We start from the raw sequence: 27998 nt of genomic DNA, 5'->3' as shown, positions 1-27998 counted from the left end.
ATGTGTTAATTGTTTTCCCTTTCCTGTTTCATTTCACACTGAATTCTCAGCTACCGGGTGCTGGGTTAGTTTTGTCAGTAGCGAAGGAACTTGACCACTCTAGTTCATTCCCATCCTGCTGCATTTAACGTTTGTACCAGTCTGGGCCATTACAAATAAAAATTCACACGGACATCCACATGTGCTCTGTTTCTGCCACTACTCTTCCTGAACGGTCGGAAATGACCTCACTCTTGTCAACTCTACCACCTTTGCTATACATCTGTTTCTGTGACCTTAATCTGTGGTATCTGGGTTCTGCACAAATATTCATTCAGAATGAGGCGAAAACACTCAGTGTAGGATTCCAAGGGACACCAATCACGCTCTCCTTATCGGAACGCACACAGCGAATGTAAGTGTCATTGTCAAGTACTTTTTAGTCTATGTAGAGATAAGAGACTTTGTTCTCACCTTCCAATTTGTCATTGTCCATTGGAATGTTTTTCCTGTGTCGGGAAAACAGTCCCAGACATTGATTTTTCTGCTCGAATAGTCTGACAGACACAGGTGCCCAAGTGGTTTTTATTTCTTAACGCCTCCCCATTTTCATTACCTTTACTGTCTGTTGGTCATAAATTACTGGACACAACAAACCTGACCGGGTTCTTAAAATATATGGCATGACACATGATAAGGGTTGGGGTTTTAGACCATTTGGACTGAATGATGCTGGTTCCAGTGTTGCTGAACCAGATCGTGACTTTTCCCGATGGAAGTGATGTGAATACGTTAGAGTCATGTGATCTGCCCTTCCTATCTGCATGCACGGTTGGCAGAATTTAAGCAAAAAATAATCACAGCCGCCCCGTCGGTGCTCACATCATGGAAGCAGCTGTGCTAACATGCTGTCGCCTCTCCCCGGCCCCTGCCCAACCTGTCTGGGTGCGCGAGGTCAGGGGTCACGCTTGTGGATAGCTGTGAGGCCCTGGGATCTTTCATCAGGATAACCAGCTCCGGGGTGACACCATCTGTCTTCATCTATCTCGGCAGAACGTCCAGTTTAGAAAAATGAAATGTCTGCGTGAGTTAAGATTTGGGGATGGTTCAAGCCAAGCTGAAATCTCTATCAATTAGTTTATGTTTCCCCGGTCTATGGTCCAGTCTGCTTTAATACAGTAAACATGAAACGCACACAGATGAGGTAACACCGAAAGATAGAGGCACAGGCACATTTTTGGTGTAGGAATGGGACAAGTTATGGGGCCATGATTCATATTTTCCGTGCATACGATTTACTGAAAAGGCGGCCAGCGTGTCTTGTCTCGCTGTTCGCTGTGGGCAGGCTGCGGTTCTGAAGATCAGCTGTGTCTGGGTAAGAAGCCGAGAGCCGGTGGGTATCAGCAGTACGACACCGCTGTCTGTTCAGATTTTTCCTCAAGGTGAGGACTCCAAGAGTAAATTCTACAATTGAAGTGGCATTGGGAATATCATGTCCACAAAACACAATTACGTGAACTGAAAACCGACCTGGTCACAAGAGCAAATGCTCCGTATCGTACAAGAGTGTTTTAGGAGGCCCTCTAAAAGAATTTTCCATCACGTGTGCTTACTCAAGCAGGTGCAATGTGCAGCAGCTTACAAAGCCCTCCTCACCCTGGGCTGCTTTTATTGCAGATAATAATTTTGACTCAACTTCTTTCTATTGCCCGAGACACGTAATAAAAAGTTTCTTAGAGCCACGGCTGGTATGGAAAATGTTAGAATTCGCCCATTGCGTGGTTCAAGGGATGTTTAAGAAGAGCGTGTCACACATCCTTTTAAGAGTATTTCTCTGTTTCTAGTCTTTTTCCTCTTGTCCCTGGACCAGCTTCAAAGGAAGGAGGAAGAACGTGACTTAAGATAGCACCAGGCGTCCCTGGTGCTTCGAACAGTAGCTGTTTCTTTGGTTAAGAGTATCGCCACTACTCAATGGATTTACCTAGATCTTGTTTTAATATGTGGGCCAACCTTCTCAAAAAGACCTTTTAACACTAATAGAAAGTTAGCTGTGACTTTGCAAAGCAAAATGGTCCTGGAAGTTCCCCCAAGAGCATGACAGAGGATTAGTAGGTGGTGAAACAAGACGGAGCGGGGAGGATTCTCTGCCTCTTGGAGGCCGGGAGTGGAGGAGAGCAGGCTTCGTGTGTGTCCCTGGTGGGGGGGCACTCACACCAGCAGTGCGTGAGGGCTCCACTTTCTTCCACATCCTTGAAAACATCTGTTGTCATCTTTTTTATTTTAGCTATCCTAGAGGGTATGAAGAGGCACTTCCTTGTGCGTTGGATTTGCATTTCCCCGATGCCTAATGTTACTGAGCAACCTTTCACGTGCTTACCAGGCATTTGTGTATCTTTTCCGGAAAAGCACGTCCTTGGATCCTTGCTCATGTTTAATTGGGTTTTCTTTCTATAATGATGCATTTTAGCACCTTAATATACGATCTTGAAAACCACCACATAGAAAGTTTTATTAGAATCTACAAATTACATATATTTTTATTTGAGAGAGAGGGAGTGAGCAGGGAGAGGGGCAGAAGGAGAGAGAGAGAGAGAGAGAGAGAGAGAGAGAGAGAATCTTAAGCAGGCTGCATGCTTAGCGAGAAGCCCAATGTGGGGCTGGATCCCATAATCCAGGGATCATGACTTGAGCGAAAACCAAGAGTTGGATGCTCAACCAACTGAACCATCTAGGCACCCCTTAGAAATTGTATTTTTTTAAAAAAGATGATTAATGTCCATATCTTATGTTCAGCTAAATCACCTTCATTGGGTGGGAATATGATGTTTTAAAAATACAAGTAAACCTTATTCAATTTTTAAAAATATTTATTAATTTTTGAGAGAGAGAGAGAGAGAGAGAGAGACAGAGTGCAGGTGGGGGAGGGGCAGAGACACACACACACACACACACACACACACACACACACACACTGAATTCGAAGCAGGCTCCAGGCTCTGAGCTGTCAGCACAGAGCCCGACATGGGCCTTGAACCCATGAACCTTGGGATCATGACTTCAGCCAAAGTCACACACTTAACTAACTGAGCCACCCAGGGGCCTCACAAGTAAACCTTATATAGGTCAATAAATAAGTATCTATTCCCTTTCTGACCTGAGGTCATCTGCACAATTCATAAGGAAGCATTCAAATCTTAGCAAGGGCACCTGTCAACAAAATTTCAAGCTTCCTCAACAAGTATAGCTAACTTGGCCAGTTGAATGTTTATATTTTTGTGATTTTGATGATGGGAAGCTGAAAAATGGTTGTTTCATAGTTTTTCCTCAAGAGTATTTATTGAGTGCCTGCTATAGGCCAGACACTGTAGTAGGTGCTAAGGATATAAAGAAACATAATGATAATGGATCCTTACTTCTAAGAGATGCTCCACACATTCTCACTGCTGATGGGAATGTTGCTTTGTTCAGGGCATGCAGACCCAGGAGAAATGGCAAAGAAAGTTAGTTATTACTTAGCTCTTTGGTCTAGAATGGTTGCTTTCTATAGATTTTAAGATTAGACAGTGCTTCCTTCCACCCACTCACCCATCCATGCACTCATTCATTCAGCAAGCATTTAAATTTTTTTTTCTAGTTTGTTTTTATTTGTTTCAAGAGGGAGAGAGTGCAAGTGGGGAAGGGGCAGAGAGAGAGAGGGAAAGAGAGCTCATGCTGTCAGCACAGAGCCCAATGCAGAGCTCAAACTCACGGACCTTGAGATCACCACCTGGGCTGAAATCAAGAGTTGGGTGCTTAACCCAAAGAGCTACCCAGGCACCCTCAGTGAACATTAAGGGTTCACTGGGTCCAGGATATGTTAGCAAATGGTAAATAATGAGTGTTGCTGGTCCAATACTGGCATATGAGGAATAGTCACAATGAATAGGAATAAGCACAAGAACCTGATGTCACCTGTCGCCTGGATTCCAACGAAACGGGGAAGTTGAATTTCAAACTAAGTGATAATACACTGTAACTTTTCCAGGGAGAAAAAGGGGGAAACACTAAGGAAGCTCCATAGAGGAATGATTAAGAAGGAAATTCCTTTGTCATTTTTGTTCCCTTTCCCTCAAATCCTCCCTTTCCCTTACATGACGCTCTGGGCGAAGAAAGATTTGCGGATCAAAATAAATACTTAAGATATTTTGGGTTTTTTTCTGTTCTTAAGTTGTCTCCTTTTGTTGTCAATGCTGCCCTGTTTCTTCCTTACCAAATTCGTGGCAACTTTTTCTTGTTCACCAATGGTTTTTGCACACATGCATTTTCTTGGGCGAATCTGAAGACGTTCTGGGTTCTACATCAGAATGGGGGGGAGCGTCGGCCCAGTTGATGAGGCACTAATATGCCAAAATCTGAGACCAGGTGACAGCCTGAGTGAGGTGAAGAATAAACAGAATTATGTAAGTTTTATTTATTTATCTGCCCATAAATATATACGAATATGCTTACATCTCTCTAGACCCAGGTCTCTGTCTCTCTGTCGACCTTTTTGTGTGTCTTTCCCTGTTTCTCTGTCTCTTTGAAGGAAATATTGGAATCAAATTATATGCGTGGGGGTCATAGAAGAGTTGAAGTCACCTTTTACTTTTATTTTTTTTATTTTTTTTTAACATTTATTTATTTTTGAGAGAGAGAGACAGAGTGTGAGCTGGGGAGGGGCAGAGAGAGAGGGAGACACAGAATCCGAAGCAGGCTCCAGGCTCTGAGCCATCAGCACAGAGCCTGATGCGGGGCTCGAACCCATGCACCGCGAGATCATGACCTGAGCCGAAGTCGGATGCTCAACCGACTGAGCCACCCGGGCGCCCCACCTTTTACTTTTATTTTATATAATCTTAACTTTGGAAAATGTGAAGATGAGTAGAACATACAACTTCTTTCTAGAGCTTTCCTGAGATATAGTTCTAGATAGCATGCAAACCACCCTTTTCAAGTGTACAGTCAATATTTTGTAGTATATTCAGACTTGTGCGACCGTCACCACAACCTAATTTTTAAGACACTTGGTCGGGGCGCCTGGGTGGCTCAGTCGGTTGAGTGTCCGACTTCGACTCAGGTCATGATCTCATGGTCCGTGGGTTTGATCCCCGCATGGGGCTCTGTGCTGACGGCTGAGAGCCCGGAGCCTGCTTCGGATTCTGTGTCTCCCTCTCTCTCTGCCCCTCCCCCGCTCAAGCTCTGTCTCTGTCTCTCTCAAAAATAAATAACCATTAAAAAAAAATTTAAGACATTTTGATCGCCCTTCAAGAAATTCATACCCCTTAGTGGCCAGTCTCTGTTACCCGCTCCCCCAGGCCTTGGCAACCACTAAACATCTGCTTCCTCTTGCTCTATGGACTCGTCTAATGGTTCTGGACATTTCACGGATGGAATCCTACTGCACATGTGGTCTTTCATGACCGGCCCCTTGTAGGTAGCACACTGTTCAAGGTTCAACCAGATGCACGGCACGCATCATGCATCACTACTTAATTCCTGTGTGATATGCCATTGTCTGGACATAGCACTTTGATTTTCCTACCAACGTGCTGATAGACTTTTAAATCGTTTTCACTTTTTTGGGTATCATGAATAATACTGCTGTGAATCTTCCTGTACTCATTTTTGTGTGTGGATGAATGTTCGCTTCTCTTGGGCATATATGTGAGGTATGAATTGCGGGGTTAAGTGGCAGCTCCAAGTTTATCATTTTGAGGAACCCCCAGACCAGTTTCCTAAGTGGCTGCACCATTTTCTAGTCCCACAGCATATGAGGGTTTCAATGTCTTCACATCCTTGTCAACACTTATTATTCTCTGTCTTTTTTATCTTATCCAGCTTAGTGGGTGTAAACGATCTCGTTGTCCCTTCAATTTGCATTCCCCTAATGACTGACCGTATTGAGCATCTTGGCATGTGCTTATTGGCCACATATATCTTCTTTGGACAAAGGTCTATTCAAATCCTTCATTTAAATTTTTAATTGGGTTATTTGTCTTTCTGTCTTTTAATCAGCTTATTTCACTCACCATGATAAATTCGCGATTCATTCACAATGTGGTTTGTACCAAGCGTTTATTCCTTTTTATTGCTGAATTAATCATAGGCCACAATTTGTCTATCTGATCACCAGTTGATGGACATTTGAGTTGTCTTGATTCCTGGTGAATTTGAACAAAGCTACTGTAAACATTTTGTACAGGTCTTTGTGCAGATATATGCTTTCATTTCTCCATTTCCATTTTCTCTTCTCTCTTAGTGTATCAGCTATACTATTTTTTTTTTTACCTTTTTTTTTTTTTTGTAGTTAGTCATAGAGTTTGCAATACACATTTACAACTATTCCAAGTGCACATTCCAATAACACTATCCCACTTCATGGGTGATGTGAGTACCTTATGGAAACAAAATAATCCTCATTCTTGCCTCTTTCCCCTTGTATTACTTTTGTCATGTATTTCACTTATATGTAAACATACGTAAGCCTACATGCACATAAGTACACATATATACATATGTACATGCGTGTATAGGCATACATAATTGAGTATATTGTTGCTGTTACTATTTTGAACAAACTGTTTTTGTTAGATCAACTAAGAATAAGAAAAATTAAAGTTTAAGAAAAAGAAGAAGAAAAATTTATCTTACCTTATTCCTTCTTTCGTGCTCTTTCTTTATGTACATCTGGGTTTCTCACCTCCAGCATTATTCTTCTCTCTAAAGAACTTTCAATATTAAAAATAAATTAAATTAAGTTCATTTAAAATAAAAGAAAATTAAAAATAAAATAAAATAAAAATAAATAAAATAAAGTTTATTTAAAATAAAAAAAAGTTTATTTATTTTTGAGAGAGAGAGATTGCAAGCAGGGAATGGGCAGAGAGAGAGGGAGAGAGAGAATCCCAAGCAGCCTCCTTAGTGTTAGTTCAGAGCCGACATGGGGCTCAAACTCACCAACCTCGAGATCACAACCTGAGCCAAAATGAAGAGTCAGGCGGGTCACCGACTGAGCCACTCATATGCCCTTAAAGAACTTCTTTGACATTTCTTGCAAGGCAGGTGTCCTGACAACAAATCCCTTCAATATTTGTTTGTCTGAGAAAGTCTTTATCTCTCTTTCACTTTAAAAAGATACAATTTTCAAGGTACAGAATTCTAGGTTGCTGATTTTATTCTCTCAACTCGAGGCATTTCACCCCACTCTCTTCTTGCCTGTGTGGTTTTTGTGGGAAAGTTGATATAACCCTTACTTTTGCTCTCCTACAGGTGAAGGGGCTTTTCTTCTGGCTTCTTTGAAGACTTTTCTTTTTTCTTTATCTTTGATTTCTTGGACCTTGAAAACGATAAGCTTCGGTGTGGTGTTCTTTTGTTTTGTTTTGGCACGTATCCTGCTTGGTGTTCTCCAAGCTTCCCGAATCTACAGCTTAGTGTCCAACATTAATTTGGCGGGGAAGGGGCGGATTCTTAGTCATTCTTGTCTCAAATATTTTTTTCTGTTCCTTTCCCTCTTCCTTCTCGTGGTTTCCCCATTGTGCATATGCTACACCCTTTGTCCCACAACCCTTAGAAAGAGTCTGTCTTGTTTTTTCTGTCTTCGTTCTCTTTGCTTCCTCAGTTTTTGAGGATTCTAGCGATGTTTCAGCTAGCTCAGAGATTCTTTCCTCAGCTGTGTCAAGTTGACTAATGAGCCCATCAAAGGCGTTTTTCGTTGTTGTTATGGTGCTTTTATTTCCAGCATGTCTTTTGGGTCCTATCTTAGGCTTTCTCTCTCTGTTTATATTCCGTTAAAGTTCTTACCTCATTAATTATAGCTGGTTTAAACTTTCGGCCTGATAATTCCAACATCCCTGCCAGTCTGGCTCTGATGCTTGCTTGTCTCTTCCAATTGCCTTTTGCTATGCCTTATAATTTTTCCTTCAGAGACAGACACAACGTACCTGCTAAAGGGAGCTGCTGTCACAGGTCTTTAATGCTGTGATGCTGAGGTGTGGGGGAGGGGAACATTCTCTAGTCCCAGGTGACATTGATGTGAGCGTGTTTACTTATGCTGATTTATGGCATTTAGGGGTGGGGGATCTTGAAGATTCGGGGATAATGCCCAAGTTTCTTTGGAGGGTGCATGGTAGGGACAACTTCCATGATTGTTGAAAAGAGAATTTTATGGGGAGAGGCTTGGAAGGGAGGCGGTCGGTTCGTTTGTGGATATGTTGTCGTTGAGATGCTTGTGGGCATCCAGGTGGGAGCGTACTATAGATATTTGGCGCCCAAATGTATCTGAGCTGGGGAAATACATTCGAGACTCGTACACCATGAGAATGGGGAGAGAAGAGTATTTGTGGGACTGTGGTTGCAAAGATGGAAAGAAAAGCTCAGTGGTTTGGTTTAGTTTTGACAGGAAATCAGAACTCAAGATGAAATGCGTCGTCGTTGTAGACAATGCCTCTTTGATGATGTATCGTTTATCAGAGTAGAGCTGCTTCATGGGGTAAACCCTGTATTCATTTATTTTGTACCTCACCTTGTTACCAAACGCACTTCGGGTGGCTTTCAAGGGTGGATGATGTGTGAGGATATGAGGTGATTTGAGGACGATGTGTGAAGAAGAAGGAGGAAAAGGAGGAAGAGAAGGAGGAGGAGGAGAAAAAGAGGAGAGGAAGAGGAGAAGGGAGGGAAGAAGGATGGGAACAAATTGCAGACCAGGACGATGTGAACACATGTCCTATTAAGGCCTGCAGGTGTTCTAGGAGTGAGTCTTAAGACGTTCTGGTAGCTCATGTGACAAAGGAGATCTATGGAAATATTATTATATTATTATTGTTATTATTTCTTTATTCTTACTTATTTTTATTTAGTATGTATTGTTAACATATATTAATATAACATTAATAGATTACACACATGCATATTATTTATTATTATTAATTAATTATTAATTATTAATTAATATATCACATACATACATATTATTTACATATATAATATTAAATTTAAATGCTTATAGATTTATATATTATATATTTAGAATATGTATATATACATATTCTATACTTAGGATTGGAGCCGATCTGTGGCTAATATCAGGCAAGAATTCAGAATTCAGAATAAAGTATTACATTCTACGGGAGCACCTCGGTGGCTCAGTCAGTTGAGCATCTGACTTCGCCTCAGGTCATGATCTCACAGTTCATGAGTTCGAGCCCCGCATTAGGCTCTCTGCTGTCAGCACAAGACATCCTCTGTCCCCTCTCTCTCTGCCCCTCCCCCATTTGCACTCTCCCCCCAAATAAGTAAATATTAAGAAAAAAAAAGAATTACATTCTATATAGTATCACAAAGCCCTCAGCTATGTCTTTACGGCAGTCACGGATTGTGTTGTGAATAAGGGAGAACTTTCTGCCACCCTGGAATGTCCCTCCACATGGAGGATGCTTCATTAAAAAAGAGTCCTGGCCTCTCTCCACCCTCTCATTTTCTTTGTGAGGTGGTGGAAAGCAAAATTCGCACGAGTGATACAGGTGTGGCTTCCCCCTGTCCTCGAAGGTGAGGTGCCTGCAGGGATACGGGCTCTCCTTTGCTTCTCGAAGTTTTTACCTCTTAAGTGGGAACTGTTGCTGCCATCAGATACGATGCAAAAATCTGCCAGGCCATGATTGCTTATGACTGGTGGCGCTCGTCTCCTGATTCTGTGAATTAATCCTAGCAATCCTATTGCCTGAAGATTCTTTAATTTTAGTATATCAGTATATCAGAAGGTGATATATTGGCTTTCCACTTCTTTGCGTGTTTGCATGGTTCTCAGTTGGCTCAGCTCTTTCATGGCTAAGGGTTGTCTACTTCCGGACCCCTGGAAACGCAATCGTTTCAACAGAGTTATTTATTTTAAAGATAATCCATGTAAGCTGAGGTCAAAAAGAAATGCAATTTAGTATAAATAATTCTACAGTGTACAAACTTGATTTTCGTACCACGTTTTGCTGGGTTTTCTAGATCCAGGAATAGATTTTAGAATGTCTGGAAGAGAGTGGATGGTCTGCATGGCCTTGAGTCCATTTTTTCTGCCAGTAAATGGTCGGGAGAGACACCGGCTTGGGAACCGGGAAACCTTTGTTATAGTTTTACCACTACTGTTTGTTTCAGGACTTTGGACAAGTCAGCAAACATCTGGGGAGCTTCTGCTCCTTTAAGGCTCTGCTCCCCAGACCTACAGACCACACTTATTCAGGAGCTTGTCCTGTGTTGTGTCCCAAAGATTCTGAGCCAGAAAGTCACTTGTGTGCAATGCTTGCATCTGGATTTAATTAGCAGCTCAGGAAGTAAAGGGCTCTTCCATGGGCTTGCTGACCTCTCCAGCTGATGGACCAACTTTCTTTTTTTTTTTTTTTTAATTTTGTTAATGTTTATTACTTATTTTCGAGACCGAGACAGAATGCGAGTGGGGGAGGGGCAGAGAGCGAGGGAGACACAGAATCGGAAGCAGGCTCCGGGCTCCGAGCTGTCAGCACAGAGCCCGACGCGGGGCTCGAACTCCTGGACCTCAAGATCATGCCCTGAGCCGAAGTCAGACGCTTAATCGACGGAGCCACCCAGGCGCCCCTGATGGATCAATTTTCTGTCTCACCCTTTGTAGGTCGCTGACCACACCATTCCCAGTATCCTCATGTGTTTTTATGTGGAAGAGTTTCCAAACTGATTGGTGATATAGCACCTTCAGGCAGGGCATCGGGTTTACACACACTGTTAAATGGAAGACCCCAGATGGAGCAGGGACGGGAGACTGGTCTCTTCTGCTCGGTGCTGGAGGTGACGTGCGGTCCCCGGTTTCCGCCGCTAGTGGCCCTATCCGGGTGGCTGTGAACATGGCCCCACTCGGTCCCTTTCAGATCACTCATTATTCGCCTGCTTCACGAAGGAACAAAAGTCGCCCACGCCCAGGAGCCTGGGGCCTCACGGTGGAGCTCCGACCATGCGTCTTGTCCGCGGCTGCTCCTAGACACGAATTAAGAATCTTTCAGACAAAGTGTGCTGTCAATCTGCGGTTTGCGCATTTGCATAGATAGGATTTTTTTTGACGTGATGGCTTGGGGCAGCCCCACATGTGCTTTGTCAGTGTGCTGTGCCAGTCTGCAGGGAACAGTTGTGATATTAACAGTGTCATGATGGGCCAAGCTTATTTCGGGACCGATGAGCCGATCTTATGGAAGGCGCAGGCGGTGGGGTGGGGAGCGCTGGAAAGTGAGAAGAAAAGGGATTCACTGTTTTTTGTTGTTGTGGTTGTTGTTTTGTTTTGTTTTGTCCATAAAAGCGCATGAGATAGATTATCGGTTGTTTGTCGTCAGCTCTCTAAGCCACCCCCCAGGTACCATCAGCCCCACACGTGATTTAGGGAGGGAAAGACGGAGGGGCAGTTTATTTAGTCAAATCCCCTCACTGCAAAAATGACGAAGGTGGGTTTCAGAGATGGGAAGTGATTTTTCTAAGATAACACAGCTCGTTGACAATGGATCCAAAAATACGAAACCATTTACACGGTGAAAATAGTAACATGATACATTCTTCCTGTCAATTCCCAACCCTATGAAAGTACTATTTTTCCATTGCCTAGCTGTCATGTCATGAGTATATCATATCTGACGATTTCCTAATTTATGCATCCACCGCATTAGCTTCTTGAAAATCATTTCCCCACCCGCTTATCAAAAGTGATACACATGCCAGTGACTCGGTGGGTTTCTGACGTGGGCTTTGCAAAATTTGGTTGGCATGGAGCCACAAGGGATTCAACGACGAGAAAAGTCTTCATGTGAAGGAGCATCCCATAGTTCATTCAAATATGCATTTCTGGAAGGATACTGGGATTATCCAATTTTAAATAGAGAGCATTAGGAGCAAAACGCTGAGACCTGGGCTGAGGTGGAGTTTGGACAGCAAATGGCACGATGTTTAGTTGCTTCAAACTGGTTAATACGCACTTCCCTCATGTTATGTAGACCTTGCTAGTTAAACATGGAGGTTCTGGAGACCAAATTAGTCACCCCTGAAAATAAAGAGGCCCAGGGGCGCCTGGGTGGCTCAGTCGGTTAAGCTTCTGACTTCGGCTCAGGTCATGATCTCACGGTTTGTGGGTTCAAGTCCCACGTGGGGCTCTGTGCTGACAGCTCAGAGCCCGGAGCTTGCTTCAGATTCTGTGTCTCCTTGTCTCTCTGCCCTCCTCCTCTCACTCTCTGTCTCTCTCTCAGAAATAAACACTAAAGAAAAAGAAAGAAAGAAAGAAAGAAAGAAAGAAAGAACGAGAGAAAAGAAAGAAAGAAAAAAAAAGAAAGGGGCCTGGAAACACACATCCTTATTGTTCTTTTTTTCCCCCCTCATTAAGAGAGTTAAATGCATCAAACGGGCTCCAGTGAAACAGGTCATGTTACTCCTTCTGTTTCTCATTTCATGTGTCTTTCATTCCTAGAAAGAGAGAGAGGATGCTGGCTTTGGGACAGAATTTGAATCAAGCTTGTGATCACGGAACAGTCGATGTTAGCTCTTGATGACAAGTCGGTGGGGGAGGGGATGCTGTGCTCTCTCTGCGCCAGAGCAGGTAAGTGTGGGTGTCAGGTGGGAGGCGAGGTGGGACTTGGGAAGTTACTCGTCTAGGCAGCGGGTTGGGATGATGTGTCTCTGTGGCATTTCTTCCTTCATAGACGTTAGTGCTGATCTGTTTAGTCTTGCAATTATCATGTCAGTGTCTTGGGAGTAACTGTTGGGCAGGCGGACAGAGGAAAGGCTCCCTCGTCTCTTTTTCAAGAGCTCATGCGTCACCTGTATCTTGAAACCCTCTCATGTACGAGGAGCTCTGTTAGGAGCTATGGGGAACGCCAACGCCGGGAAGGTATGGAAGAGCCCTACACCCGAGAACAGGGGCGACCCGAATTCTTTTTAAGGTGCTCTGAAGATGTGAAATGTTACTGTCTCCATTCAGTGTATTTAAACATTGAGATTATGGGACGCTCAGTCCGTCAAGCATCTGACTTAATTTCAGCTCAGGTCTTGATCTCAGGGTTCGTGAGATCAAGCCCACGTCGGGCTCCGTATTGTCGGTACGAAGTCTGCTTGGGATTCTTTCTCTCTCCCTCTCTCTCTGTCCCTCCCCTGCTCATTCTCTCCCTCTGCCTTCAATAAATGAATGAATGAATGAATAAAACAAATATTTAAAAAAAACCATTGAGACCATATCAGAATAAGCAGAGAATATTTTTTCTTTTATTACAACTTGTGGGCCACCTCTTATGGTATCATTATTTCAAACTTGGCAGCTTCAGAACTGTGAAAATGAGGACCCCCCCCTCCATGCCCCTTCCCAAACAGGACACCCCTATCCACTGGAATGGGGCTCGAGGATATGATGCCGATGCAGGTCGTCTTACTTCTAGAAGAAAGCCCTGTGTTCGAATGATCTGTCATCCCTCATTTCTAGTCTGGGCGTTAAACTGGAAAAAAATTTTAAACATCACGTGCTCATTACGTTAACTCCGTATAAGCAGCCTTTTTGTTCTCCCTTCGGTGTCTTAGATTTTATGAATTCATAACATTCAAACGTTGGAGAAATCCTGCGTCTGGAAACATTAGTACTGAGCTGACGAGCCTCTGAACCCTCTTGCAGCCTTTGCGAAAAAGCAGCTTTGTCACCTGAATCTGATCTCTCTTCTGTGCCAGAATGAAAGAAATTCTGGTGAACCAGGAGGGCGAGGGCTTTAGTGCACACTGACCGAGATGGGCTTTGTAACCAGAATGTTCCTAGGGCGCGGGGTGGGCAGCAGCAAGAGGAGGAACGAAGACAAGCATGAGGACAGGAGACCCCACGTGTAATACGACACCGCCATCCTGGCAGCCGTCCCGCCTTGCCTCTGCTTATGTCCCAGGGTTGCTCCTGAGCATTTTGGCAGGATTTGATTTGATTTGATATAATTTTACTTTACTTTACTTTATTTTATTTTATTTTACTTTACTTTGTTTTATTTTATTTTATTTTATTTATTATTATTTTTAAAGTTTATTTATTTTGAGAAAGAGAGAGAGAGAGTGGGAGTGGGAGAGGGGCAGAGAGAGAGAGAGAGGGAGAGAGAGAATCCCATGTAGGCTCCGCATGCGGGACTCGATCCCATGAACCGTGAGATCATGACCTGAGCCGAAATCAAGAGTAGGATGCTTAACCAACTGAGGCACCCAGGCACCCCTATTTTATATTTTTAAGAGGGGGAAGGGGGGCACCTAGGTGGCTCAGTCAGTTGAGCATCCCACTTCAGCTCAGGTCATGATCTTGTGGTCTGTGGGTTCAAGCCCTGCGTCGGGCTCTGTGCTGACAGCTCACAGCCTGGAGCCTGCTTCGGATTCTGTGTGTGTCTCTCTCTCTCTCTGCCCCTCCCCCGCTCATGCTCTGTCTCTCTGTCTCTGTCAAAAATAAATAAACATTAGAAAAAAAAAGAGAGGGAGGGAGAGTTTCTTCTTGAGTGAAGACTTAACGTGGTTACGGTTCATCCTGAGTTGTTGGATCTCTGGGTGGATCAGTTTGGTTCTCAGACAGGAGCCTATCACGTGGGATTAAGTTTCGAGATGGTAATTGGGGTTCGAGGCCGATCCCTGGGGGAAGCCCTTTCTAGAACTCTCTGCAGAGGAGGGATAAGCTGAGCACGGACTCCCATAGTCCTCACTGTGATGGAGACCCATGTCATGGTGAATCCAAGAATTCCTGTCCTCTGGAATTTCATCGAGATGGCAAATGCCATTCCTGCTGATTTCGTTCTGCTGTGTTTAAAACCTTCTGAGTGTGGGCTATTTAGAAAAGCAAGGCATCCTGTTCAGAGAAGCATGCAAACCATGCAGAACATTTTAATGTGGCAATTCAATACGTTTTGTGAAGTAACCATAGGCATCTGAGAACACAAATTTGTGATAGCCCCTAACACAGCAACCCCATAACTCCCAGATTTGGGCAGGAAAGGCCGAGCGAAAGGACAGAGGTGACGTGTGATGTCAGGGTGGCTTCGTCTCCCTCTCTGGAGACCCGGCGTGTCAGATGCCGGCTGCTACGTGGCAAATTACCCCCAAACCTACAGACAAAGATGACACTCACTGCTTCACACAAGTTTTGAGGGTCAGGCTTCCGGGCACGGATGTGCTGGGTGCTTCTGGCTCAGAGGTTCTGCAGGTGCGGCCACGGGGCTGGCTGCGGCTTCGGTCATCCGAAGGCTGGACCGGGGTGGGAGAGCAGCTTGCGACCTCCCTCACATGGCCGCTGGCGGGAGGCCTCAGTTCCTCACCACGTGGGCTGCTCTGTGGGGTTGCTCAGGACTCGACAGCTGGCTTCACACAGAGACTTCACACAGGGCGGGGGGAGAGAGAGAGAGAGAGGGAGTGAGAGAGAGAGAATGTGGAGATGTAAACACTGTCTCTCACACCATCATCTCGGAAGTGACATATTACTTCTGCCGTATTCTCTTGGTCATGGGGGCCAATCCTAGTACAGTAGGAGGTGGGCTCATTGGAGCTATCATGACCTTCTTAGAGCTACCTAGATCCTTCTCGTCCTCTGACTATTTGATATATGAATTTATTTGGAAAATGAGACCCATCTTCTTTTCCTATTTGGCTCCGTTAAGTGAATGTAAGAAAGGCACTAATATACTTCTTTTTTTGTAATAAATATGACAAAACAGCCTTATGATACTCACAATGAAATGGAACATGCTTTTGTAAACTTTGACCTCTTTGTCTGCGGCCTCATAGCCTCCTGAATATGACGTGCGAGAGCTTGGTTGAACCATGGACGTATTCCTCTGAGCTGGAGGCTGGGACCAGAACACCTCTGCAGAGACAATGCAGGAGATCAGAATCCTAGTAATGCCTAGTAACGAACTCCTTGTGTGGTGTTACAAGCCCCTGAGTCTTTACAGTACAGCAGGTGGAGCAAAGCAAGTGTGTGTGTGTGTGTGGGAGGGGGCAGGGGGGTGCTCCAAGCAGGTGTGGACAGAAAGAATCTTGGGTAGAGACGTCTGGAAAACTCACAAGCAAGTCAAGGAGAAAATGGCTCCAAATCCTGTTCGTCAGCAAATCAGCATTGACTTGAGTGGGCGAGTCTGGGTAAAGCCCATGGACATTGTTCTTTTGTTGTTTTCCCCAAACACCGTTTCACCGGTTCAAATAATTCCCGCTCTGGCTGGCATCCTGGCATACAGCAGGCCTCTGCCATGTCACCAATAAAAGGCAATTGCCTCTAATGGGATGGAAACCCATGGCAGGATAGGATCAGCGATTACATAAGATTACATTCTGTCCTCAGGCTGTAAGAGGCTCTTACAGCGGTGGAGATCTGTGTAAATGGCATTAACTTCAGCTCATTAGGACCCCTCCCGACCTGAGAAATCTGAATTCCGGAAGCAGACGTGAGAACACTTGGACCTGTTTGCTGAGTTACAAAGCAGCTTACAGTTGCCTGTGGCTGATGCTTGTTTAAATCCTCACATCGTAAAGGGCTCAGTGGAGGCTCCTCGTTCCAGCTTGAACAGAGCAACTGGCCACAAACGCTTGGACTTGTCCACTGAGTTCGTTAAGACTTTGGCCGTGGGACTGTAATTGTTCGGACTGGGTCCACCCGGTTCAGACTGGTTAAGAATGTGCGGAGGCCCGCTTCCCATCAGAACTCTGAAGGAGATGAGCATTTAGGAACATGATACAACCCCTTTCTGGGTGTGAATGGCACCGCTGTTTCTTCCAAGATGTCCCATGCACTCAAGGGCCACCTCGGGGGTCCTGCTTTTCTTCAGATTGCACCTGACTTAAGACCCCTGACCATGCTAGGGGACACCTGGGTGGCTCAGTCAGGTAAGTGTCCGACTCTTGATTTCTGCTCAGCTCATGTTCTCATGGTTCATGGGATCGAGCCCTACATTGGGCTCTGTGCTGACAGTGTGGAGCCTGCTTGGGATTCTCTCTCTCCCTCTCTCTGTCTGACCCTCTCTCTCTCAAAACAAACAAACAAACAAACAAACAAACAAACAAACATTAAAAAAAAAAGATGCTAAACAAACATCAGGGAATCATCCGCCCTCTTAAGTTCAGTTCTTGAAGACCATCCCTAGCCTTTGCTTAGGTCCACATTCAAGCTTCCTTGGATACACAGGTTAGGGAACCGGTTTCTGTCAAGGTTTGTGTATTCCTGGCTACATATCACCTCAGGGGTACCCTTCTAGATCAGTGTCCCCGGGTTCCCCTTTCTGACTGCCGCTGGTTGGCCCTCCGAATTCTCTGCCGTGCGGGGCTAGTGGAGGGTGTGGAGAGGAGTCCTGTCCTGTCGGGAATACGTGTGGAAAGCTGGGCCTTCGCAACCACATTAAATACTTCCTTCCCTCTAGAAATCTTGCTCTTCCCTCTAGTGCAAGAAAGTGTGTCCAAAACAGGCACACACATGATAGAGGCAGGGTTGACTACATCATGCTGACCTTGTCTGTGCTAGACAGCTCTTAGCTTATTTGCATAGGTGTCTAGAGTATTGGCTAAGAACTCAAGCTCTGGGTCACACCGTGTCTGAAGACTCCCTCTTCTCCATGTTTGACCTTGAGCAACTTCCTTAACTGCTCTATGTCAGTTTCCTCACCTGAAAAGTGGATATCTATTATCTATCTATATATCTAATCTATCAATCATCTATCTATATATCTATTATATATTACCCATCTATCATCTATTATCTATCTATCTATCTATCTATCTATCTATCTATCATCTATCTTTTATCTATCTACCTATTATCTGTCTATGTATCTACCTATGTATCTATCTTTTATGTATCTATTATCTATCTATCTATGTATCTATCTATCTACCTACCTATCTCTATCCTCTTATCTATCATCTATTTTTTTTTTAATTTTTTTTTTCAACGTTTATTTATTTTTGGAACAGAGAGAGACAGAGCATGAACGGGGGAGGGGCAGAGAGAGAGGGAGACACAGAATCGGAAACAGGCTCCAGGCTCCGAGCCATCAGCCCAGAGCCCGGCGCGGGGCTCGAACTCACGGACGGCGAGATCGTGACCTGGCTGAAGTCGGACGCTTAACCGACTGCGCCACCCAGGCGCCCCTTATCTATCATCTATTGATCTATCATCTTATCTGTCTATCTATCGTCAAGTATCTATCCACACCTCATGGGTTGTTATGAGGATTAAACAGGTTACTATACGCAAAACGCTTCGAACAGTGCCTGGCAATATAGTATATAATAAATGTTAGCTTTTAAAATGGTCTGGTGGCACCCTTAAACTTGCCCCTGATAGCAACCAATATTTTCCTTCTCCAGTCTTCTTGTTCGCATACATGCCCTGCTGCGTTGTTTTATCTTTAACTGTTGTGGAAAGCGTTCGCTTTGGCAGCACAAATACTAACTGCTGTGTATGTCTTTCTCCCTATTGTACTGAAGGGCTGGAAAGACAGTCGGAAATACTGCAAAATTGTCGATTCTGATGCAATAAGTAGATGTGTATGTTTAGCAAAACTCCAGCCAAAATCTTAATGCTTTGGCTTTTAGAACTGGACAAGACTTTGAAATTTATAATGTAGAAGAGCATGAAAATAAAGGTATATTTGTCAATCAATAATGAGGCCTCTTGCCATATGAGACCTTGTGCTAATCACCCTGGGTGGGGTAGACGGAAGGGCGTGCAGCCTCCGTAGGGTGTACTCACACATGTAAAGACGAAGGATACAGCAATGTGGCACACTGGTACTCATCATCATCAAGCATGAAGAAACATCCAGATGCAGCCGCCTTCCCTCCCCCACCCCTTTCCCCCTTTCCGGGGATGTGCTTTGTGAACCACTGAGAGATATCGCTGGGTGTCAGAGGAGACCAGACAGAAGTGTAGCGAGGGTATTTTTTCTGTTGGCTGGTGTGGAGCTGAACGTAGTGTGTATAGCCCAGGAAGACTGGAGCACGGCATCCGTCTCTCACCCAACAAGGCAAACGCACGAATTCAAAACATCTCCAGGGGGGTTTCAAACCCTAAACAGCACAGGACAAACCATTAGCCAACCCATCTCATCCTTCTTTTGGCCAACAGTCAGGACGACACTCTGAGCATCCCCAGAGGTAAGCCTAGAGTGTCCCAGTCCCGCTGGGAGACAGCCACGCTCCCACCCAGTTCCTGCATGTACTTAAAAAAAATTATTTTTTAATGTTTATTTATTTCTGAGACAGAGAGAGACAGAGCACGAGTGGGGGAGAGGCAGAGAGAGAGGGAGACACAGAATCCGAAGCAGACTCCAATAGTTGCAACGTCGGGGATTGGTGAAAATCTAGACCACTACAAGAACAAAATACATATTAAAATTGGTGCTGCACATCAGTGAGGAAGGGATAAATCATTCAGGAAATTATATCTCGGTTTGTTCTAGCCATTTGCTATTTTTCTGGAGCAATCATTTTTATTCAATGATAGAAGTGACCTTTAATTTTACCTCTTAGGAGCTCAGGGACTCTTCTGGTGGCAATATTTCAGTAAGATGTCAAGAATACGCAGATTTCAGGAAAAATGTGTTATTGCAGTTTTCTGTCAAATTTTCAAAACCATACTATCATACATGACCAGTGGCATAGATTTTGGGGGAGCAGGGCACACACAAAAAGATTTGTTTGATGTTCATTTTTACTGGAAGTTCATGAAATTTACTAAGGAATCTCTTCTTACTTGATTTTTTAGATGTTTTCTTTTTTAATATAAGCCAAATGCATGTCTAATCATGAACTTTAACTCTGTTATTTCTTAGCCTCTCTTTTTATGCATCAGTGTTTTCACAGGCATGCTTAAAAATGCGTTTTATAAGTACAAATTTAGGGGCACCTGGGTGGCTCAGTCGGTTGAGCATCTGACTTCGGCTCAGGTCCTGATCTCAGGGCCCGTGAGTTCGAGCCCCACCTCGGGCTCTGTGATGACAGCTCAGAGCCTGGAGCCTGCTTCCGATTCTGTGTCTCCTCTCTCTCTGCCCCTAGCCCACTTGCATTCTGTCTCTGTCTCTTTCAACTCTTGACTTCAGCTCAGGTCATGAACCTATGGTTCATCGGTTCAAGCACAGGGCCTGCTTGGGATTCTCTTTCTCCCTATCTCTGCTCCTCCTCTGCTGGTTCTCTCTCTTTCTCTCTCTCTTTCTCTCTCTCTCTCAAAATAAATAAATAAACTTAAAAAGATAAAGGTACAAATCTAACTGCATTTATCATCTTCAACATATTTGTTAGTTATCATTTGTGCGTGTTGAGGAATGCATTCAGTTTTGTCTTCTAAGTCTGCTTCTGGGATAAGAGGTGTCTTGGAGCCTACATAGGCTGATCGTCAGAAAATTATCTATTTCTGGGGCACCCAGCGGGCTCAGTCAGTTAAGTGTCTGACTCTTGGTTTCCGCTTAGGTCGTGGTCTTACAGTTGGGTTTGTGGGACCGAGCCCTGTATGGGGCTCAGTGCGACATTCTCTCTCTCCTCTTTCTCTCTTTCAAAATAAATAAACTTAAAAAAACTTGTCTACTTCCTCATTATTATGAGCAAATACATTGGCATTCTGTGTTGCAATCTGCTGGCCTGGTCTCCAGAAGGCTGGGTTAGTTAAATTTTTTTAAATTTTTAAATTTTTTTACGTTTGTTTATTTTTGAGAAAGAAAGAGAGGGAAAAAAAAGTGTGAGTGGGGGGTAGCACCAAAAGAGAGGGAGACAGAGAATCCGAAGCAGGCTCCAGGCTCCGAGCTGTCAGCACAGAGCCTGACATGGGGCTCGAACCCACGAACCGTGAGATCGTGACCTGAGAGGAAGTTGGACGCTCAACCCACGGAGCCCCCTGGGTGCCCCGGGGCTGGGTTAGTTTAAATCAGTTCCCTGGCGCTTCTCTTCTTTCTCTTCATCCTCTGGAACTGAGAATAAAAGGAACATTCACAGCCCAGGTCAGACAAGATGGTCCTACAAAATGACTTAGGGCTGGTGCACGTGAAGGTTGAACAAGGTGTTTTCAGGGTCATTCCTGGTCAGAAAAATCTAACATTCCACAGCAACTTTGCTTATACAGTGGTAACTATGTTCTCACTTTGTAGTGTTTTGGGGCACATGCTCTCTCTCTGTGCTCGAGTTTTATACTCATGACTGATGCTCAGCCAAATACACTTGCACATTTTATTGGTCAAGACACACGTGCAAGGGAAGAAGTGTCGTCAGTGGAAAACTGCAGAAATGCACAAATGCACCCTTTTCCTACCCTTCATGAATTAGAAAGCTTCATCAGTGATCGCGTTAAATTACAGGCTCCTGGTCTCACCGCCTACTAGTCACATCATCACCGCCTCCTTATCTGTTGCCCACTAATCTACCATTTGTAAGTTGTCCTTTCTGGAATGACAGGGTAGCTCCGCAAGAGATTCTAAAATAAGAGGGGTGGTGATAAAAACTTCAACGGCTCTGGCAAACGGGGACACAGCCATCCTTATCTCATCTCCGTTTTGTGTTCTTGTCTGCATCACAGTCTCTCTTGAAGACCCGGGCAGCCGCTGGGATGTTTATGGGATGATGCCGATATCTCAAAGGATCGGACCGCAACACTGACTCTGATATAATAAAATGAAAAAGTGAACACATTCAACCTTTAACGTTCATGGAGATCTTGGATTCCTTCTTTTCTTGAAGCGAATTATATAAACATCTACCGCTAGTGTGAATGAAACCCTTTAATGTTGCATATGTATGTGTATGTATTAAATATTATGGGATTACGTAAGTTGGGCATTTAGAGATGTTTCCTAAATTAATTTTATAACTAAACAGGATACCTGGAGAATGAATCCCATGTGCTACTTAAAACACAACAGACATGGGAAGACCACATTTAACAACCAGGTCTTTAAGGTGAGAACTTGCTCTGAGATGCTTGCATATCGTGGCATCACCACTAGAGTGTAGGGATTTTAAAAGTCCGCTGACCTCCTGGATGAGACAAATCACACAGAACCAATGTTTAATTTTTCCTGATGCAGATCTCCAGGTTAAAAAAAAAGAATTGTTTCAGGAACTATGCCAGGCACTCGCATCATTGATGCTTCTAAAATAGCCCCATTTGTGGTGCTTGGGTACCTCAGTCAGTTAAGTGCCTAAGTGTCCAACTCTTGATTTTGACTCAGGTCACGGTCTCACCATTTCTACATTTGAGCCCCACATCGGGCTCTGTGCTTACCGCTCGGGGCCTGCTTGGGATTCTCTTTCTCCCCCTCTTTATGCCCCTCCCCCACTCATGCTCACTCTCTCTCTTTCTCTCAAAATAAACAAATGAACTTAAAAAAATAAAATAGCCCATTTAACATCTGAAGAAACTAAGGGAGAGATTTTAATTGAATTTGCTAAGGTTGTACAAGCAAAAAAAAAACCCAAAAAACCAAGTTTTTCAAATTCTCTGCTCATTGGCAAGAATTTACTGACGTGGCCATCGTCCCAGTATATAAAGATAAAAATTGAGATCTTGTTATCAGCAAGAAAGGAAAATAGATGCTGGGGCAGAAATTAAAGTTCCAACATGTATCAAGTCAGGGTTCCAGAATGAGATAATAAAGTAATGCCAAGGAAATTTTCCGGAATTGAAAAAAGGCATCGATCTTGAGTGTGAAAAAACACAGTAAGTCTCAATCAAAACACGTGACCCCAAACTTCGTCATAGGTACATTATCAGAACACCGTGAACCATCAAACACAGAGACAAATATCTAAACAGCCATCAAAGAGAAAAGACAGAATGTCTAGAAAGAGGAGTGACAGCATGAATGTCTACTCTTTGGGGGAAACGAATGTCATAAGATAATGAAATAGCTGAGCTGTCGTGTTGGGTGGGTAATGGGAAGGGCTGGACTCAGAATCTCTTCATGCGTCTTCCCGGAAACAAGAGTCCTAAAGGAGCATAAATGAAGTCACACGCAAGCCCCAGCACCCTAATTGCTGGGAGGCAGAGAACACCAAAAATTTCAATGATCTAAAGAAGCAAATGCCAAATTCCAGAGGAGTTTCCATCACCGTTACAAGCCATTAGGTGCAGAAAACAGGGGAGGGGAAGGAAGGCTTCAGAGACCCTGTGGACAATAGAAGAGGGCAGTGGGAATCCATAATGAAATACAGGCGAAATCACTGTCAGAAAGAGAAAGTCCGACCCTGAGTCCAAACTGCTCAACGGTGGTCAGGAACTGGTTCCAGGGGTAGGGATTCGACTGTGCAACACTGGATTTTGTGGCTTCAGGGAAACACTGCCCCTTGGGGAGAATCAGATCTGTAACGGGGGTGCCTCTCAGAGGGGCGTCAGGGTAGAGAGAGAAGGAAGAGAAAGAATTTGCAGAAACTAAGAAATGAGATGTGCCCACCTGTAACCTTCTACCAATACCTAAATCACCACTTAGTAAACTCGGTTTTACTAACCTGATGAGAGAGAAAGTTTGTAATGAGGAGCCTTATTCATAAATGTCTGGGAATGGAAAAAAATCAAAGCAACTTCATATAAACCTTTTCTAAAAAACTAGAAAATGCAAATCACAACCTTTACTACTGATAAAAATTATCCCCCCACAAAACAACCAGGAAGCAATAATTATAGATTATCTATACTCTAAATTATATACACATATAATCTATCTATCTATATATATTTATATAATCAATTCAAAAAAATTTTTAACATTTATTCATTTTTGGGAGACAGAGAGAGACAGAGAGTGAACAGGCGAGGGACAGAGAGAGAAGAAGATAACAGAATCCAAAGCAGGCTCCAGGCTCTGAGCTGTCAGCACAGAGCCCAACGCGGGGCTTGAACCCACAAACTGTGAGATCATGACCTGAGCCAAATCAAACACTCAACCGACTGAGCCATCCAGGCACCCTGATATACATATGTAATCTAAATATATAATACATGTATAATCTGAATATGTATATATATAATCTTGACATACATACTCACATATATACCTGGATGTATATAGTTTGAACATCTGTAAACTGCACATATATAACCTGTGTGGGTGTGTATTTTTTTTTTTTTAATGTTTATTTAGTTTTTGAGAAGAGATAGAGTGTGATCAGGGGAGGGGCAGAGAGAGAGGGAGGCACAGAATCCGAAGCAGGCTCCAGGCTCCAAGCTATCAGCACAGAGCCGACACCGGGCTCAAACTCACAAACTGTGAGATCATGACCTGAGAGGAAGTCAGACGTTTAACCGACTGAGCCACCCAGGTGCCCCTGTGTGTATGTGTGTATTAACCAGAGTGAATAGAAATCAGGAACAATATGGAAGGAAAAGGCAAAATCCATCTCAGAAGTGAAGAAAAGATTACTTGGTGTCCTAGGGTGAGTCAACTAGAATGAAAATTTAATAAGAAACATTAAAGGAAGACAGGAAAGCAACCAAGAATTTGATTAAACAGAAGTAAAAATGACTAGAGGGAAAGTGGTTGAAATGGAAGATGGGAAATAGATATCATTGCAATTCTTGAAAAAATAAAACAAGATAAAGGGAAAGAACGAATATTTAAAATAATGATCCACATAAAATTTCTGGGTAATGGGAAAAAGTATAATTGTATATAATGAAAGGGGCAGTTGTTTTTCAGGGAAAATTGAACTGGAAATGGTTAAATCTGAGACCTGGCTCATTCAAAGCACTCATTGAGCCTTTGCAAACAAATAGCCTTACTTGTGTGTTTGAATGAGCTGGGCAGGCGTGAGACCAAGTTGTTCTGGAAGCATAAGGCTTTCAGGATGGAGAGTGCGCATGTGTATGAGCTCAGGGAGCACGGTGCACAGAAACCTCCGGAGACACCGACTAGAGAATGATCATCATCCGACTGGGGACAGACTGGGGACCAGCCGGGAAAGAACCGGCGAGTGCTGGTAATTCAGTACTTTCGTTGATGAGCCAAGATTAAACCAAGACTGCTGTATCTTGTGACAAAGTAGAAAGAAACATACAGAAAGTGCAAGGAAAGGAAGGGATGGAGGGCAAAGTAGAATGACATCGGTGACTAATGACTAGTGACTAATGACACTGATCACTGACTAATACATAGAAAAGAGATGTAAGTCAGATGCTGCTGCTTGTTAAACCTCAGAGCCTGGGTGGTAATGGTTAGGTGAAAAAAAATGGGACTGCTGTAAGAACTATAAATATACAGCTAACTACTAGAACCAAAGGTTAGCGATTCCAAAAGTGCCAAAAGAATTTCCAAAAATACGAAGAAAGAAGCCTCACCATACAAAGAAAGAAACACAATGAATATGACCAAATACATAGAGGAATCAGAACAGAAGATTATGTGACAGGTTTGAAACCAATATACCAGTTGTATAAATACAAGGCGAATGGGATTAAGTCATCCATTAAAAGAGAACTATTTTCACAGTGGCACATAAAATAGAACCCAACTCTGTGCTGTGGAGAGAGACCCAATATACATTGATTCAAAAGGCTAAAAATAAAGGAATGAGGACCATATACGAGGCAGATGGAAGCAAGGAGAAGATCGGTGATAAATTCTGATTTCAGATAAAGGGGAATTTGGGCGGAAGAGCATTAAGCAAGGATATTTTATAATCCGGAGTCAAAACTCATAATGAAGATGTGAATATCTACGCACCACATGGCCCCTACCTGCACGGAGCAGAAACTGTAGGAAAGGCAAGGAGGAGCAGACACTGGCACGGAAAGGGTAGAAAACTGTCATAACCGTCAGTCTAAGACAGGTCAGCTGCATTGATAAGTAAGAACATAATCTAAACAGTGTCCGAAACAAAGTGCATCACGTGTGTATGGAACTACATCCTGAAAACAGAGAATGTACCTCCCTCACAGTTGCACGTAGACCATTCAAAAATTATATGTTGATCATATATTGGATCATCGCGAAAGCGTTAGAAAATCCCATGGAATAAATACAAGCAAACTCTGATCAAAATATAAAAGATCTAGAAATTTAAAAGGGAATTATAAAAATGAAAACTCCCCCAACTCTTTTCATTTGGGAATTTAAAGCCTTCTCTTCAATGACTCCGGAAAGAAAGGGGAAATATGAATTGAAATTTGAGAATTTTCCGGGGAAAAAAAAAAGAATTTACATCTCAGAATCAACGGAATACATTTAAAGCAGTGACTAGAGGAAAATTCACAGTCTTAAATAAATAGCCGTAATAAACACACAAGGGTGAAAATAAATGGGTTGAATTAGCAATTTGAAAAGTTATTCAAAGCGCGAGGTGAACAGAACAAAACATAATAAGGAAATAATAAAAATAAAGAAAAAAACTAATGAGGTACAGAGCAGAAAAAATATTAGATCAAAGTAATCATCAAAATCTTGATTCTTTGAAAATACTTTAAAAAAAGAAAGAAAAAAGAAAATCCACTAGCCAATTTTATGAAGTAAAAGGAGAAAGCACAAATATATAAAATATCTATTGATATTGAAGGAAATTTGAAACAAAATAACACCATTTTTACACCATTGTGCTAATACATTTGAAAACCTCAGCGAAATTAACAATCTCTTAGGAAAATAAAATTGACCCAAGATGATCTCATTAGAGCTAAAAAAAAAACCTTCTACCAGTTCCCACAGAAGAAACAGAAGGTTATCAAGGCTCACCCCACAAAAATCACCCCCTGCTCAGTTGCTATCACAGGGATTCTACCAAATGTTCGAAGCCCAGATGATCTTAAAGTCAAAAACATTCTTTCAGACCATAGAAAATGAGTCAAAACTTAAATTCATTTTGTGACTCAAGATTAGATACAAGTCAATATACCAAAAAGAAAATGTAGATCAACGTTGCTTATTCATATCAATGCAAAAACACTACTGTTAGTAAACATTGAAAAACCACATTAAGAAAAAAAAAAGTACACCATGACTAAGTGGAATTTATACCACGAATCCGATTTATCATGAAGAAATCTATTAATATAATTCTCCATACTACTGGGTCTAAGAAAAAAAAAATCCTATGATTGTCTCCAAATGAATTTAAAAACACTTTGGCAAATTCAACAGCTGTCCTACTAAAAACTTCCGAGGAAGTAAGAAAGGATAGACATGGTTTTAACATCATAGCATATAAATACTGAAGTCTCAGGGCCGGATTCTTATTGGGGAGATGAGAGGCCTTGGGTTCATGGGCAGAAACAAGGCAAGGATATTAAACGTGGTGGGAAATCCAGTGCAAGTAAGGAAGAGAGAACAATTAGGGCATAAGACATAGAATTCAAGGAAGACCATTACTGATAGCCGCTATGATAGCATGCCTCGAATGTCCTAGAAAAGCAAGAAGAACTCTAACTCAAACCATAAAGGAATCTATTGGGTTGGTAGGATATGAGCTTTACCTAAAAAATCAATAGCGTTCATATATAGAAAAAGTAACCAGTTACAGTATAATGAAGGAGAAAACTCCATTTAGAACAGGAACAAAAGAGGTAATATGTTTGAGAATCGATTTAATGATTTAAGTGGGTAAAATGCACCTATTAAAAGACAAATATTCTCAGAATCAAGAAAACCTGGCTACATGACCTTTGAAAGAGCTATGTACCTAAAACGTGAGGCTCTAGAAGGCTCAAAAACATAGTAAGAGCAGAAGTTAAACCACAAAGGCATTACTTTACAGAGAGCTCTATTAGCTACCTCAGAAGAAAGTTAGGAGAAAAGCATCCAGAAGGATAAGGAAGAAAAAGTCTCAAGGATAAAAAGCAAATATTAATTAAGAAGATACGAAAATCAAGTCCCTTTCCGCGTAACTCCATTGCCTCAAAATATTTAAAGCAATAGAAAGAGTGGATTGTGAAATTGATGACAAATCTACTCACATAGCAGATGTTTCAATAAACTTATAGAAGGAAGTGATAGCCCATTGCCCATTGAATGAATTGAATCAATTAGTCCTTACAGTAATCCCATGAGGAAGATAGG

This window comes from Leopardus geoffroyi, chromosome B2, assembly GCF_018350155.1.
Source record: "Leopardus geoffroyi isolate Oge1 chromosome B2, O.geoffroyi_Oge1_pat1.0, whole genome shotgun sequence".
Classification (NCBI taxonomy): Eukaryota; Metazoa; Chordata; class Mammalia; order Carnivora; family Felidae; genus Leopardus; species Leopardus geoffroyi.
This window is presented reverse-complemented; position numbering follows the sequence as displayed.